We start from the raw sequence: 17308 nt of genomic DNA, 5'->3' as shown, positions 1-17308 counted from the left end.
AGCGAGCACCGGGCACCGGACGGCGGGCACTGGACAGAGGGCGGCGGGCACCGAGCACCGGGCAGCGGGCAGCGAGCACCGAGCACTGGGCAGCGGCACCGAGCACTGGGCAGCAGGCGGCGGGCAGCGAGCAGGGGCAGCAGGCGGCGGGCACGGAGGAGCCGGCAGCGGGCGCCGGGGGACGCGTGTGCAGGGCCGCGGGGCAGGTGCAGTCGGCGCCGGGGGGCAGGCAGCGCGCAGAGCCCCCCCCCGCCCCCCGCTCTCCCCCTGGCCTGAGCCGCGCGGGGGGGGGCCCTGCGCTCCGAGGGCCCGGGTCGGGGGTCAGGGGCCCGAGGGTCTACACCCGCCCGCGCCCCAGGGGCTCCTCCCCGCCGCGCCTCCGCCCCGCCCCCCGACGCCCACGCGCGGAAGCCCCGGCCCGCGCGGCCCCCTCCCGGCATGCTCCGCGGCGGGGCGCGCGCCTGCGCGGTCACGTGACGGGCGGCGGCGGCGGCGGCGGCGGCGGCGGCGGCGCGCTCACGTGACGGGCCCAGTCGCCGCCCCCTCGGGGTTCCGGGGGTCCGGCGGCAGCCCCGGGCGTGCGCAGCTCCTCGGCCTCCGTGGAGGGGGCGCTGCATTCGGGGCTGGCAGCGGAGGGCACGCGGGGAGGGCTTTCCCGCTGGTGCTTCCCCCGCCCAGGCGCAAGCCACGTGGGCCGTGTCCCCGCTGCGGACCCCGCGTGGGCCCGACCCGGGCCCCTGGCCATGGCACTGCCCCGCGGGGGCGTCGGCCTGCAGACCCCGACCCCGACCCCGACCCCGGCCCCGGCCCCGGCCCGGGGAGCAGTCCCCCGTCTCTGCCGCCGACGGCAGGTAGACGTTCGCACGCGGCCCGAGACCTCAGAGACGCGCTGGGCGCGCCCCACGGCGCCCACGGCCGACCGCGGACTCCTCGCACGTTGCGCCTTAGGGGCGACCAGTGTCCTCTGGGCCTGCCGCCCCCGCCGGCTGCACCCCGGGCCCGGGTGTGAGCCTGGAGAACACCCCCCGTTGGCAGCCCCGCCCCCGCGGGCCTTGTGAGCTCTTCCTGGGAGACTGGGGAAAGGCAACATTTTGTCACTCGGGAGAAACCAACAGAAAGGCTGTGACAACGCCCTGGAGACGCACAGCAACCGAGAAAGCCTGTGCAGCGGCTTGAGCCAGAGCCGTGCATCGTTCTGGCAACTCCACCGCCAGCCTTTTTTTTTTTTTTTTTAAATCTCCAGAGATCTTTGGCAAGTTAAACATTCTGTGATGGATGGTCTGCAGCAGCAACCAGGCCGGGGTGAGGGCCACAGGGGACACAGTCAGCGACTTCACACAGTTTCTGGCCCATGTGAAGCCCGAGAGCTGCAATACACTTCCTGGAAGTTCTTCAAGCTCCTTCTCCACTGAGAAAACAGACGCCTCGTTAAACTTCGAGTTGGAGAGGAGAGCTACCAGCAAGGTAGCTTGCAGTGCGGCAGCGCTTTTAAAAAGATTCACAGCATTGCCCCTGCTTGGTCCCAAGTGTTTAACGTTCGGAGCAAAGCAGATCCATAGGCTCCCTGCACTCCGGTCACTTGTCCACACAGCATCATCATCCCAAGATCTCCTAGAAGATTTAAGAGCTAATTTCCTTGATCACTCGCCTCACATTTCGCAGAAACATCCTGGCGGCTAGAGGGAGGGAAGAGACTTCAGAACTGTAAAGTTGGGGTTCTCAGCTCTGCCTCCCCTGTCCTGTCAACTTCCTGAGTCAAATCCAAATGTTCAGAAGCGCCTGTGCGTGTATGTGCACGCACCCCTTCGGCCTCCAACCAGAAAGACTTGTATCTGTGACCGCCTCCACCTCATTCCAGGAGGCTGGGCTGGCGATGCTGGAGGCTGTGTGCATCAACCCTCCAGCCACTGCCAAACTACCCTGAGACTTTTCTCTTGACCCTGAGAACAGGTCTTTGAGCCACACCTTGCAGCTCCCTCTCAAACAGGTCATTTCAGGAATTTGAAAAGTCCCTGGAACTGAAGCAAAGCCTCTTAACCAAGCCCAGACTTTCTGGGAAAACACTCTGATCAACCAGAAGAAATTTTCTGCCCTCTCTCCCAATTCCCAAGCACCCATTTACTCACAAAACATGCCCCTACCAGCCTGTTCTCCCTTGTTCCTAGCTGTTGAGGGCTAAGGCTGAGAGCTGCTGGGAGTTGCGTGCCGCGGGGCGGGGGGAGGGGGGAAGCATCTGGGCAGATATCCCCGCTCCCCCTCCCTGTGCTTCAAAGGTCAAAGAGCATTCACAAGCTGCTACCCCCACAAACCTGGAGGATTTCAATAGTTTCAGTCATAGGCAGTACAGAATGTTTAGAGTCAGGTGAAGGGAAAGGATATAGTATCACAAAGTTGAACTCAACCCTGAAAAATAACAAATAATAGCAAACAAGTAACAAATATGATAGTGATAGTGAAACTCTTTTGGGGGCTGGACAGGTGTTGTTCCAAGTGAGTGCCAGCAGCTCCCTTTTGCCCACTTCCAGGTTCCTTGACTGGAAACTTTCTAGAACTTGCTGAAAGGGAGCTCAGAGATCAAGTCTTTGGGTTCTAAGTCTACAGACTGTAGCTGGAGTTGAGATGGGCTTCCAGCCACAGATGTCCTGCAAGAGCGAACAGAATGGTTTGTGAAGTATGCATTTCTCCAGCGGGGAGGATGCACCATTTTCAACCACTTTCCAAAATGACACAAGACCCAAAAGGGGTTAAAAATCACTGATCTGGTCCAGCTCTTGGGTTTCACAGAGGAGCCCCATAAAAATTCAACTGAATGCTCCAGGCAATGGAGCAAATTATATGTCACCTTCTAAAGCTGGCTGGGGCCCGTGGGAGGAGGAGGACACCACATGAGCTAACAGGCCTTTTCCCTTACTAATTACAAGGATTCCATGAAGTTTCCAGCCGCCACTCTGTCTGGCTTTCTGGGCCTGGGTGTGTCGGTTGCCACTCGATGCCCAGGAGACTGGAGGTGGCTGGATATGGCCACAGGCCAGCTAGCTAACACCCAGGCACCTGCTCTGAGCCCAGGGCTTCTTGGGAATTCAAAAAGAGGTTTTCAAAAGACCCTTTCTTATGGTGAGACATAGTCTAGTCCTCTAAGAACCCATCCCAAAGGTTGGTTGCATAAGAAAAATTAGTAAAAAACACCTCCCTCAAAAACCAGTTTGTCCCTACTTCCAGGCTAGCACCATTAAGAATGATTTCACAAGGGGCAAAAAAAAAAAAAAAAAAAAAATCTATTAAAATAAGTCAGAATGAAAACACAGCCGCAAATAAAGTAGGATTTTAAGAGCAAACCACAGAACAGAAAAATATTTGTAAACAGCAACTGAGAGCCCGCTATATAAAAATGCTATCAACACATGCCATCACTGCCACAGGACAGCTAGACAGTTGCTCAGTGTAGATCAGTAGGAGTTTACATAGTAATTAGGGCCATTGTCACACGGAAGTATAGAGAGTCCCACTTGAAAACTGAAGAATTACAAATTAAAACTTGAAGGGACGGTCAGACAGTAGTAAATATAAAGAAAAGCCAGTGGTGGTGGAGGAACCGCAGCCCTTAGACTTTGTGGACGGCTATGTCATTGGTTTAGTCTCTGCAGACAGGAGGCACGAGGAGGCAGCTGCTCATTCTTCTCGGATACTGAGGATGACATCCCCAAAGGAACACTTCCCAAGGAAGTAACCACGAGGAGAAGAGAAAGGTAACCTTCACAAAAATGCCCATGGCTGCACACGGTGACAGCTGTACCTAGGGAGGAGCATGAGGACGTACTCCTGCAGAAGTTCAAAGCCCTGTCTCAGGAACTAGGCGGCACCACACTTCTGGATACTGTTTTCCTCCTCTGAAAACAATGAGTGGCTGTGAGATTTAGGATAAATAATCTATATAAAACACTCAGAGCTGTGCTTGGCATAGAAGTACTTGGTAAAAGTTGGGTGCTGGGGCGCCTGGGTGGCTCAGTCGGTTGAGCATCAGACACTTAAAAAAAAAAAGGTTTTATTTATTTATTCATGAGAGACACACACAGAGAGAGGCAGAGACACAGGCAGAGAGAGAGAAGCAGGCTCCATTCAGGGAGCCCAATGCAGGACTGGATCCAGGGACTCCAGGATCACACCCTGAGTCGAAGGCAGTTGCTAAATCGCTGAGCCACCCAGGGATCCCAGAGCATCAGACTCTTGATTCCAGCTCAGGTCATGATCTCAGGGTTGTGGGATCGAGCCCCGAGTCAGGCTTCACGCTGAACATGGAGCCTGCTTAAGATCCTCTCTTTCTCTCTTTGCCCTCCTCCACGTGCCCATGCTCCCTCTCTCCAAAAAATAAATAAATAAATTGCCTAAAAATAAATAAAAGTTTGGTGCTGGTATTACTATTATATGATATTCTCACTGAACATATGAGTTAACATTAAAATGATAAAATCAAAAGATAAAATGAGTACAATCAGATTATAATTATGTACAACAGTTATGCAGCTTATCAAAAACCCAAGTACAGGGATCCCTAGGTGGCGCAGCGGTTTGGCACCTGCCTTCGGCCTAGGGCGCGATCCTGAAGACCCAGGATCGAATCCCACATCGGGCTCCCAGTGCATGGAGCCTGCTTCTCCCTCTGCCTGTGTCTCTGCCTCTCTCTCTCTCTCTATCTGTGACTATCATAAATAAATAAAAAATTAAAAAAAAAACCCAAGTACACTTGGAATGAGTTAAAATCGTTCATTTTGTTGTGGTTACCATTAGATTCTTTCTCAGTAATATCTGAGTTTATGTTAAAAATTAAAAAGGACGGAGGAAAAAAAATCAACAGTGCCTCAAACCCTTTCTAGGACAAGGGGGCCACAGAGAGAGGAGTCTGATTTTATTTGGGTGCCTCCATCCCCCTGCAAGGAACCTCAGCAAAATGTGTGCTCACTGGAGATATTCCAGCGATAAATGCTAATGGTCTTGAGTCACTCTTCTGCCTGAGGCTGACATGGGCACAGGCATGTGACCCGTTCTAGTCATTGAGACAGATGGATGTCTGCTGCGGGGGGGAGGGGTCTTCTGAGAAAGACACCTGGGACACAAGGAAGGGCCGTCCCCTCTGCTTCCTCCAGGGAACGCTCTGGTGTCCACACAGGACACCTGGCCCCGCAGCAGCCGTCCTGTGGCCCCAAGAGGAAAGGAGGCAGGTCAATATGCCCTGGGCTCAGGACAGCTGACGCAGAGGGACCCAGGCCCCAGAAACACTTGGTGCACCACCGAATTACCCAGCGCTGGAGCTGTCTCTGCTGGGACTTACTCATGAAGGTGGAATTACACGTTTTCTTTATTGTTCAAGACAGCAGAGTTGCAATTTTCTCTTATGTGAGCTAAGTGCTTTGTAACTAGAGAGGTGGGGGTCCTCAGCAGGTGCCAGCCAGGACCTGCTATCGTGTCCCACCCTGGGAATGAGCCAAGTGGCAGCGGAAGAAGAAAAGGCCCTGTGCCCACTGTACAGACCTAAGGACGACCCCTGATGACATGGCAAGCTGGTGACAGCACTGGGCAACAGGGTGCCAGATGTCTGGTCCCTTAATAGGGGACCTCCTGGCCACCAGCGCTCCCATTTCCAAAATCACACATTTCACAAAGGCTATTTCAGAACAGCCCTTTGGGGAGGGCTACCAGAGAAAGCACAGGACACCCGGGTAAGTTTGAATTGCAGATAAACAACGAGTCACTTTTTGGTACAAATGTGTCCCACGTGGGAGGCTTCTGTGCCTCTGCTCCAGGGGTCTCTCTTCTCTGCCAGGGACCTGAGTAGGGACAAGGGCCTCTCTGCCCCTCAGCCTCCAGGCTGCCCTGGGTGCATCCAGCCTCACGGGGTCTCTGATGCATGGGAAGGTCCGGTATGCATTTTACAGCAATACACAAGGCTCGGGTGACACAAAGGGGTTGGGCATCCCTGCGGTATGGCCCTGGCTGGTTTGGGAATGGTGGGGCCCCTGACATCCAACATCCCAAGAACGTCTTAGATGAAGCAGAAGACATGATCTTTCCCTGGCCCTACCCCATCTAAACATGCAGCCACCAAGACTGTCAACAAGCCAGGAAAAGCGGCACGGGGGGTGGGGACACATCAGCCTCACCTGTCCTGCCCACCCACTAGACTCACCTTATCTGAGGTCACACTAGGCTGTTTTTTTCCACAGTCGCCCAGGCCCAGGATAAGGTCTGTGTGATTTGCTCACCGTGGCACTATCCACCTGCTTACAAACAATCCTTTAATGAAACTGGCCCCTAAGTCCTGCCCATGCTCCCTGTGGGGTCCCACTGCGGGCCAGCACGAACACAGAGCTGGGCCTGAGCGAGTACCCGTGAAGACACAGCTCACTGACTCCAGAAGATTCATGATCAGCTGGCCATGAGATGTGGCCAGGTCCCAGTGAAAGCCAGAGCAAGCTCCCGGCCCTGCCCCTCTCTGGCCTCTGGCCTGCTGCCCACTATAGATGGTGCCAACAGGTATGGCCAGGAAAGAAGCCTGGGCTGGGGCAGCTGGCACCCCAGGCCTTCAACAGAGCAGAAGGGACTCTCCTGTGGCAGCGGAGCTCCCTGGTAGTAGCTTGCCTCGGCTCTTCACAGAGACGTAGAGAAAACCAACCAGAAAGTGCAGGTAAGAAGGAGCTCCAGGCACGAAGGACAAACAAATGGAAGCCCCTCTTCTGCAGTCTCTCCCTGGTACTGCCACTTCTCCACTCTTTGACATCTCTAGGCCAATGCAGACCCTCAGGGGAACCCTCTTTCCCACTGGGAACCTGGATCAGGAGAGTGACCATGGGGCTCATTGTGCAGCTCTGCCAGCCTGCAGTGGGGCTGACCGGCTCACCCCATCTGGGGACACCAGCAGTGGGGACACCGGACCTCCAGAGCCCTCACCCAGGTCCTGGTTGAGGCGTCAGCAGCTGCTGGGAGGGTGGGGCCTGTGCGGGGGGCTTCATTTACAAAACACACACTCAAAGACAGAATTATTAAGAATTTCAAGGGGAGCCTGGGTGGCTCAGTCAGTGAAGTGCCTTTCAGCTCAGGTCATGATCTCAGGGTCCTGGGATCGAGCCCCACATTGGGCTCCCTGCTAAGCAGGGAGTCTGCTTCTCCCTTTCCCTTTGCCTCTCCTCCTGCTCCTGCTCTCTCTCTCTTTCAAATAAATAAATAAATAAATAATCCTTAAAAAAAATAAAAAATTATTTCAAGACAGTGATTACACAGCATTAAACCCCAAGGGTTCGACCCTGGGCACGAGAGGCCTGCACTGTGCTGGTCATACACCCAGAGGCAGCCCTGCAGTGACAGTACTTTAAGACAGAAGAAGGAAAGAAAGGAAATGGGCACAAAATATTCTTCAGTTTACTGGTGGTTCCCAGTACTCATAAGAGGACAAAAAACGTAACTTCATCACTTAAAAAACTTTGGCCAACACCCTGTCCCAGGTGACAAGATACTGCTTGGCCTGACATTCCCGCTCCCCCAATCCTCCTCCCCAATCCCTTAACTGCCTGAAATCTTCTTGAGATTATGCCAAAATAGGTAATTCCCTGCAGTGATTGCCAACCAGAAACCACCTGCCCGGGCCCGAGAGGGTGTCTGGATGTGCAGGGAGGGGTGCACGGTGGCTGAGGGGGGGGATCTTCTGGGGAACAGTACCCCAAGGCTGGAGACGCTAAGTGGCCTGCAGGGGCTGGGCAGTCCCAAATAAAGAGTGCTCCCCATTAATGCCCCAGTTGGAAAAGCTGCACAGGGAAGTTCCAAGTCACCAGAGCCCATGTGGACCTCCTCTCGCTTATCGAAGAGGCAACAAGTACCAACAGAATCCCTCAGGACCACTGTTCATGGACCACTGTCCATGGTCTGAGCTGCACCTGCCAGGGTGTCTGCCACATAGCCAGTCCTCCTGCACGCCCCCTCCTGCTACAGTCTGGGACTGTGCTGTACTCCCAGATCCTGCCCCCCATGGGTGCACCCCGTGTGCGGGTGGTGTTTTTCTAGAAACCGTTAGCTCCCCTCCCTCTTCCTAAGCAAGCCCTGCAGCAAGCCTTCCTGGGCTGGGGGGGTGGGGGGTTATTCAGTGTCTCACAGCAAGTGCCCCAGCCTGGCCCCAGGGCCCCGGGAGAAGGGCTTCAGGAAACTTCTGTGGTGGTGTACAGTAAGCCGCCAGGGTGGAAACGTAGCAAGAGAGAGATAGTCGTCGTGGTTTTATATATAGTACCTGTGTCTTCCGGAGACCTCGAAGCCCAGGGCAAGTGCCTGGTGAACTACCTTCCGACCACCCCAAGGGGCCGGGGTCTCCCTTCTCAGAGCCCGGGCCCCTGGCTGAACACCGTCAGGCCCTGGTGAGGTCCACAGCAGCCCAGGTCCCTGCCCTCCTCATCACCCCACGCTAAGTGGGCAGTGCAGACAGAAGGTGAAGAGAGCCAAGCCACAAATGCCACCGCTGGGGCCCCTTTACTGAAACAAATTCCCAGAGCAGGCACATCTGCAAGCACTTCCTGCTCAGCTGAATGAAGCATACCCATTTTGCAGCTGAGAAAGTCAAGGTGTTGAAAGGATGGTGGTCTGGGTGGAGGAAGCACTGGCCTGGGCGGAAGGGCAGCTGTCCTGGCCCTGGCTGCCTTGGCCCTGCATTCAGCCGCCACCTGTCTGCTCAGGCTCCTTCCAGTCTTATATTACCTGGTCCTGCACAGCCTGCCAAAGCTTCTAGAAGGCCAACAGCGCTTTGCTGCCCTCAGAGTGAGAGAACGGTACAGGCTGTGGGTGTGAAAAATGCTGGGGAGCCACCGTGTCATGGGTGCCCTGGATTACCAGATGGGGGACAGGGAGCAAACCACAGGCTGGTCCTCTGCACACCCTTCCAGGGCAGCCCTTCTCTGAGGGGGCGCGTGCATGAACACTTCCACCCACACCACACACACATGTGCAGTTGCACTCTTACATGCACACTCCTGTACACACACACAGACATGTGCCTGCTCCAGCAAGCCCCCGCTGGGGAGGAGACTCTGGACCAGCTGGCTGCTCCGGCCTCTCCCCATCTCTGGAATGCCCCTACCTCCCCAGTTCCCAGTTGGCTGCTACTAATCTTGTCTCCCTGGAGTCAATGCCTGTGGCCCCCTGCCCCCCTTCTGTCCACCTGCCTTGCCCCGGCCCACTGCACACCATGGTGAAAACCGGTTCAGAAATAGAGTGGGAACCAGGTCTGGAGAGAGCGCGTCACTGGCCAACAGCCACTATTTTTAGCTCTATGTGTCTAAGTCCTCTGTGCCCCCTGTCGAGGGGTGACAAGGACTGTGTCCTCCCCACAGGTTTCCGGTTTTATCCCATTTTAGGTCCACCGCAGCCAGGCTCTGTCTCTATCTCCCCGCTCCAGGGCCTGGGACAGAGTCGTGGTCTGAATGAGTTTCTAACAAGGAACACACTCCCAGTTTTATAAGGAATTTGCTCGGCCTTCTGAAAGCATCCCAAAGAGCCTCAGTCACATTTTCTCACACCTGGCGCAGTTCTCCAAACAACCCCGTAAATCCATGGTTCACAAAGAATACCATCTTGCTCGACACTTGGCTCGGGCTTCAAAATTGTTCTGTTTCCTACAATAACAGCCAGAGAAAGCGTCCTGGGGTCCTGATCAACTACTCCCACCTCGCAGACACAGTCCACCGTGTCCCAGCCATGTTTACTAGAACACCTTCTCCCACCCCAACATCATAACCCCAAAATGAGGGCTTGTGACCAGTCCCAAACCACAAGGACCTCCCCCCTGACTTGTTCAGAGAATTAGTTTTTTGAAATCCTGATGGTCTAATTTTCTCTTTTCGCTCAGCAGTTTCTCACTGAACTTGCCATCAGGCCATTCTTTGAGGCCAAGCTAGGAGGCCCTCAAAGCCATGACAAGTTGCCCACCCTCACACGGCTCAGGTACAGGGCCCGACACATTGTGCTGTCCCCAGATATTTCCAGTTCTTCTCCTAGACACATGGTAGGACTCAATGCCCCTGCCCCCTTCAAGTTAGGTGAGGACACAACACTCACCTGGCCAATGAAATATGAGCTGAAGAGGGGTGGCTCAATCAGTTAAGCATCTCTCTTTGGCTCAGGTTATGATCCTGGGGTCCTGGGATCGAGTCCCATGTCGGGCTCCCTGCTTAGCAAGGAGTCTGCTCCTCCCTCTCCCTCTTCTCTGTTCCCTACCCCCAGCTCATGTTCTCTTTCTCTCTGCCTCTCAAATAATGAATAAAATCTTTTGAAAAAAATAAAAGAAAGAAAGAAATATGAACAGAAGAGAAACGTGCTATTTCTTGGAGCTGAAGCTCTCTGAACCAGTATGGGATTCACCATATTCTCATTCTCTCTGCCATGGTGACCAGCAATGCTCGAGAGTGGCTGCCCCATCAGCCTGGGTGGCAGCGTGAAGACAACACATGGCAGAGTGCACAGCTGACCCAGCCCAGGTCTGCAGTATGGGCAAGAAGTAAACCTTTGCTGTCTGAAACCACGGATTGTGGGGCTGTTTGTTACTGCAACAGAGTCTCACCTGTCCTGACCAATGCAAACCTGTGATTGAAAAAATCCTCTGGTGGATGTGAACCAGCTTGCTGCTTGAAAGGAGGCAGCAAGACAACAGCAAGAGGGAGGGAAGGGGAGGCTCTGCAGCAAACTAATTGTCATTCTTTAAAACTACCTTGTGTCTCACTTTCGTGCTTGTGTGTGCGTCCTTCTACTCTGGATATAGTTCCCCTTCCTCTGCCTAGGTGAACTCCATCAAAACTCCATACAAATAGCACTATCTGCAATTTCTCTTCCTGGCAGCCCCAGAGAGAGTGGCCTTGGTCCTCTGCTTCCAGCAGGACTCTGGATGGGCCTATCCCCTGCCCACCTTCCCACACACACAAGCCTGGACACAGTACTGCAGCACCACCACTGGGAAGGCCGCATGGAGTGTCCATGGTTACCAGGACAAGTTCTAGAGCACCAGCTTTCCACCAGCGGCGATTTGCCTCTTGGGGCACATCTGTCAGTGTGTGGAGACAGTTTGGGTTGCCACAATCAGGGGAGGTGCTGCTGGTCAGGGATGCTGTTAAATATCCTAGGGTGCACAGAATAGCTTCCCCAAAACACAAAATTATCTGGTCCCAAATGTCAACAGTGCCAAATTTGAGAAACCCTCTTCTACAGTTTGAAAGCCTGAGTTCATGTCCTGATTCTTGCATTACTGTGATTTTAAGCGTGTCACTTAACTCTTCATTCAATGCCCACCCATGATAGATGCCTAATAGGTGTGAGCTCTTGTGATCTGCCTCCTACCCTGAACTATGATTCCAAGAAGGTAGGAACTATGCTTTACTTACACACACATCTCCACCTGCTAGCATAACTTGGATCCGGCCAACACCCAATACGTGTCTGTGGACCATGTAAGGAAAGAGCTGACCCCAATTGCAAGGAGTGGTTAAAACCTTCCTCCAGGTCCCCAAAAGACAGTCTGTGCATTTGGTAAAACCTCTATTGGTTTGAGTGTTGAGTATCTTATGACTTCCAGTTCACTGCAAAGTACGAATGCAATTCATAGTAACTCTCAGTTAACTAGAATATCTAAGAAATGAGACTAACACACACTATCCTGGAAGAATGCAGGTTCACAGGAAATAAATTTTATAACTGTGATGCTATCTGGAGAAGTGACTTGAATCAAAATGAACTACTCACCAAGAGCCATAGCACATTTTATTTCTTCAACCTCAAAACAAGCATAAATATCAAATTTTAATTTGAACCAGGAATGTAACAAGGGTTTGTGTTTTTTTTTTTCCTCCTTCTTCCCTTAAGAGCATCGAATAAGTTCAAACCAGAGTCAAACTTGGCTTTCAGAAAGTACCAAACCAGAAAAAGATTCTGAACCAAACTATCATGTGATTCAGCTCCTTTTTTTGATCTTGGGCCCCATCAAATGACTGCTAAGATGTGCTGGAATATTCTAGTAGGCCATAGGGACTGAGTGGAAAGCCTGTGCTCATGTCCCTGCACGAGACCATCTCCACCACCCAGACTCAGAGCCTCATGTAAAAATCCTCCACTCGTTCTCCAAAAATCCTCTAAGCCCACGTAGAAAACAATTCCTCCTTTGTGACAGATTGTTGGTACCAATTTACCAAAGGAGATTTTGCAAATATTATACTTCATTAGACGGAGGAACAAACAGCCCCACCTTTTTTTTATGAGTCACTCAAGTGAAGATGTGCATTTCACACGCTGTGAAGTCACAGGCCTGTCACCAGGCAGAGAAGCAAAGGTGAATGCATCCTTAAGCAGATGGCATCCCCACCCTGCTTCCCGGTGGAGACCAGACCCTCCAGCAGACCCTCAAGCTGGCAGCCACCCCATTAACACTCAAGGCTACTTCCTGCAGCCTCTCCCAAGACAGGAGGCAAAAGGCAGAAAACCAACCCCTGCTGCCCACCCGCCCACGGTGAAGGGGGTGATTTAGTGCTGGTTCTAAGCAGAAAAAGTACTTGGGTCACCACGGTTTGGAGCAGTTTTAAATGATACACATACTTTTTCTTCTCTGTTTTGTGAACACAAAAGGGGAAGCATTTCTGGGACCTTCAGCAGGACAGTGTTGCAAAACTAAATGCAAAGTGCAGGCCGGGCTGAACAGACCCAAGGGGAAGCTCCAAGGGGAGGCTGTTCCTCGGCCACTGTCCTTGGGGAGGCCCAACAGGAGGCCCAGCCAGGTGCCAAGGAGACACTCCATGCTCCTGCCTGTTCTTCTTTTTATTCCAGGCCCAATGATTAACAGACAGCTTCTCTTAAATATCGGCCCTGTGAGTCAGCCTTGGTGGGATCCTGCGGCCACAGGGGCAGGCAGGTGATGGTGTGGGTGGGTGGGGTCCATGGCAGAGGGGAGGCTGCAGGGGGCCATCACTCTATTCTGGATCAGAGGAGGTGGGGGCAAGATGGGACCTGAAGGGTGATGAAGCACCTCCCTAGGGCATAGAGAGGGCAGCACCCTCAATGGGGTGGTGTGTGTGTGTGTGTGTGTGTGTGTGTGTGTATGACGAATGCACAGGGCTTTTGACATCCTGCCCGTGTTTTACAGCACCTCTGGGGATTTTTTTTTTTTAAAGCCAGATCATTTCACCGAAGAGGACGTACAGATGATAAGCACATGAGAAAATGTTCAACACCGTTAGCCATAGGGAGAAACAAATTAAAACCATGATAAGAGACCCATGCAACTCTGGAGCTGCTAGAATAAAGTTCAGTAACCATCCCCCCACCCCGACCCTCTCCCCCACCCCGTGCTGGCAAGGATCTGGGAAACCTGGACTGCTCACGTGCTGCCGGTCACACGCTGCCGGTGGGAACACACAGGAGTGCAGTCACTCCGGATGCAGTCTGGCTTATTCTTTTTTTTTTTTAAGATTTTATTTATTTATTCATGAGACACACACACACACACACACACACACACACACGCACAGGCAGAGACACAGGCAGAGGGAGAAGCAGGCTCCATGCAGGGAGCCCGATATGGGACTCGATCCCAGATCCCGGGATCACGCCCTGAGCTGAAGGCAGATGCTCAACCGCTGAGCCACCCAGGCATCCCATTCTGGCTGATTCTTAAAAAGCTAAGTATGTGACTACCATATGACCCAGCAATTGCACTCTTGGGCATTCGTCATCACCAAGAAGTGAAAGCTTACAGTTCGCACAAAAACCTGCATGTGCGTGTTCCTGGCAGCTTTGTTCGTGGAGGCTAGACATTACACACAACACAGAGTGACGGCTTCATCAGAGTCTCAAGATGAGTGAAAAGCAAGGGTGAGCAATCCCACTTCCAACTAAGGTCCCCTGGAAGGCATGGTGCTCACCCCACAGGGGCTCGCCTGGTCTGCGGTGTCTGCTCACCACCCCTCGGGCACCTCCTCCATGCTCACGGGGGCCACCTTCCCATGGTGGCACTGTGGTGCCCCCATGCAAGGAAGCACCACAGCATCTTGCAGTTCCCAACCCCCTACTCAGCTCTGCCCACCAAAGCCATGCCAAGCCAGTCTCTTCCTGCAGGGAAGGAACTTCAGTACAACCAGGTAGTGCAAGCCTGGGCCTCCTGTCTACCAGTCCCATTGGAATAAACCTTCTTCTCTTGATGGTACCACATCTCCTAATTTAACTGAGGTCCGCAGGCAGGTACTGCCGCACGATGCCCTCAATTCCAGTATAGGTGTCACTGGTATGTCTGACACACAGCTTGTGTCACTCAGAAGGATCTGGAATGCCTGGGGGCCCTCCTCTTCTCCACAGTCAGGGGCTCACTGCCCAGCTCCGTGGGCAGCAGCGAGGAGCTCTAACTTCTCTGCTTCCCTCCCCACCAGGCCTGGGAGCTCCGAGGCAGCTCCAGAAGCTCCCCTTTGTTGCAGTTCTATCAATTGAGTGTTTTTGTACAAAGGCCCATTCACTGAAAAGGAAAAGAATCCTCTCTTGGTTTCACCTCTGAGAATAGAAAATTGATCTTGAACCAGACTGAAGCACGACTCCAGGGCAACTGTGTGAAGCCAACTCTCTTGCCCCCCAGATGGATTGTGTCCAAGGCATAAGCAACCCAAATGCTCTCAACCATCCATCGCTAAGGCTTCTGCAATGACCCTCCGTCTCCTCTGTACACAAGACAGCCAGTCCCTGATCCCCATGAAGCCCATGGCCCAGAACTGAACAAAGCCCTCCCTGCACACAGAGCAGCATCTCCTCTGTCCTCCCGGTGACCGACCAACTGACCCATGGGTGGCAGGGAGGAAGGGCTGGGGTCCCAGGCCTGCCATTTACTGGCTGTGCTGTGCAGATAGCAGCCTTGTGTCCATCTGATTGGCAGTCTGCTTGCTTGCAAAAATTAAATGAAGTGATTTATAGACAGTGCCTTGCACATAATAGATACTCTTATTTTATGACTATTGTGCACCCCAAGACAGCTCAGCCCTTTTAACAGCTGTACCACACAGTTAATTTATGAATCTTTAATTTTTTCTAAAGATTTTTTATTTATTTATAGAGACAGAGAGAGAGAGAGGCAGAGACACATGCAGAGGGAGAAGCAGGCATCATACAGAGAGCCTGACGTGGGACTTGATCCAGGGTCTCCAGGATCACGCCCTGGGCTACAGGCGGCGCTAAACCGCTGAGCCACCAGGGCTGCCCAATTTATGAATCTTTAATAACATCATTACTCCCGGTGACTTTCACAAGAAGTACTGACAAGCCAAGTTACTTCCATCCTGTCCTTCATGCAGTTGATTTTTTATGTTTTTTATTTTTATTTTTTGATTGATTTTTTTTTTAAAGTAGACTCCACGTCTAGCGCAGAGCCCAACATGGGGCTCAAACTCACGACCTGATCAGATATCAAGGGTCAGATGCTCCACAGACTGAGCCACCCTCGTGACCCCGTGGAGGGGCACCTCCATTCAGGACTTGCATTCTCCTCTAGAATACCTGGTTGTGAGGTCATGGTGAACTATTTCTTGAGGTTCTTGAATCCTCTTTCCAAAGTCAGTGTCATGTGTTCCCAAAGGGCAGCGGGAAGCCAGACTGGGATGCTTGGGGCACTTCCCTCTGGGCTGACCCACACGGACCCGGGGCTCCCTCCAACTGCAGCTTCTGGGTGAGCCTCTCCTGCCTCCCCCGCCAGCTATGTGGCATCTGGGGTCAGCGGCAGCATCGAGGCTAGGCCAAAAGGGACACCATGAAGGGCCTCCAGGCCTGTAGAACTGTGTTCAGCCTCTGGATTTGTGAATCAGCAGCCTGCAGCGAGGCGGAAGGCAGCCCTCCCGAGGGAGCAGGATCGTTTTTAATGTATAGTGTGATACCGCAAGGCAAACAGGGTCCCAGACACTGCTCCCTACGGCTTCATCCTGCGATGGAAATTAATTAGGGCACTGTGTATTTTTCCAGGTTGGGGCAATAAGAGAGCCTCTGTCCAGAGCCCTGCCACTCATACCACCTCTGAGGTCAAGGCTGCCACATACTAACAAGCTCTGTTAGTGGTTTCGTTCCTCCCAGACGCCAGCCTCTAGATCCCAGCAAAGGGCAGGAGTCTGGGGCTGGAGGAAGATGTAAGCAGAGGCCAGGCCAGAGACACATCTCTCCGGAAGGGGGTATGGTTCCAAAACGCCACAGGAAGAAGCCGACCCTTCAGGGCCTGGACACTGCCCAGAGGCTTGTGGGGACCAGCGGCAGGCAGGAAAGATAGGGACCCCAAGGGTTAACACGGCAGGCAGGCTGCCAGCTCCACATCACAGCCATGGAAGAAAGAAGGATTTGCACATCCTGTATTCCATGTGTAGTGAAGCAGAAGCCCGTGTCTGGCAGGCGGGGTGCCCCAGGCTGTGGCCACATCTGGCCCAGGCCCGTGCTGCTCTGGTGAGACTTGTCACCACACAGTCCCAGTCCTGCCAGAGCCTGGCTGGGGCTCCGTCCACCACCCCGGCCCTAAGGAGCAGCAGTGTAACCCAGGGGATACTGGGCAAGCTCTCCTCTGCTCCCCTCAGAGGAGGTGCAGGCGGCGCAAAGCAGCCTGCAGACACCTGCCAGCTGGGTCCTCAGGGGCCTCGGTTGGGTGCGTGCCGTGAAAGAAAGCATCTCCTTAATCTGAGAAAGAGCCTGCTCTAGTGGGCATGCACCCAGCCTGCCAGAAGGTATGGCATGGGGAAGCCCAGTTAAAACACTTGTTCAGAGACCCCAGGCCCTGAGAGCCTCAACTATGCAAAGTAGTGGCATCTCATATATGCATATATATTCCATTCTCTCTCTTAGGAGCTGTGATGGGTGAACAGAGGAGCAAGGGGAGGGAGAGAAGGGATGGGGCTTTCCACACTCCGGAATGAATGCTGGGCCCTCTCCCTGCCTGGATGACCTCGGCCAGTTTCCACCTCAAAAACAGAAGGAAAAGAGACTGGTCCCAGGGGAGTAACCTGACACCTCTTGCCAGCAGTGGAATAGAGTTGGATTGTTTTTTTAGACTCCAAGTTCGGAGCCCTGGTAACAAAGCCTGACCTCTCCTGCAATGGAGAAACCTCTTTGGGGAGTAAATCCTGCCTTCAGTTTTGTCATCCTGCACGAGCTGTACTTGAGATAGGACTGGGGGCCCCCCCACTCAGCGACGGCGACTCCGACTCAGGCCCTTCCCCCGCTGGGTCCACGGGTTGCGCAGCTCACTTCATCTTCTCAACAAGCCAGGAGAGACAGACAGGGATACTGAGGT

General features: G+C 53.4%; 1 protein-coding gene and 1 long non-coding RNA gene across 3 annotated transcripts in view; one reads left to right on the top strand and one right to left on the bottom strand.

Moving 5' to 3' along the window:
* Nucleotides 1-17308, bottom strand: part of ITPKB (inositol-trisphosphate 3-kinase B) — a 93018-nt gene that overhangs the window by 60349 nt on the left and 15361 nt on the right. The gene's annotated exons all lie outside the window — the stretch shown is intronic.
* LOC112648803 (uncharacterized) lies at nucleotides 15607-17156 on the top strand. Its single transcript, XR_003129332.3, has 2 exons — nucleotides 15607-15709; nucleotides 16861-17156. It is a non-coding gene; the product is annotated as an uncharacterized LOC112648803 (long non-coding RNA).

The sequence above is a fragment of the Canis lupus genome, chromosome 7, assembly GCF_003254725.2.
Source record: "Canis lupus dingo isolate Sandy chromosome 7, ASM325472v2, whole genome shotgun sequence".
In the NCBI taxonomy this organism is placed as follows: Eukaryota; Metazoa; Chordata; class Mammalia; order Carnivora; family Canidae; genus Canis; species Canis lupus.
The sequence above is the reverse complement of the archived record's forward strand: the minus strand, read 5'-3'. Positions and strand labels throughout refer to the sequence as shown.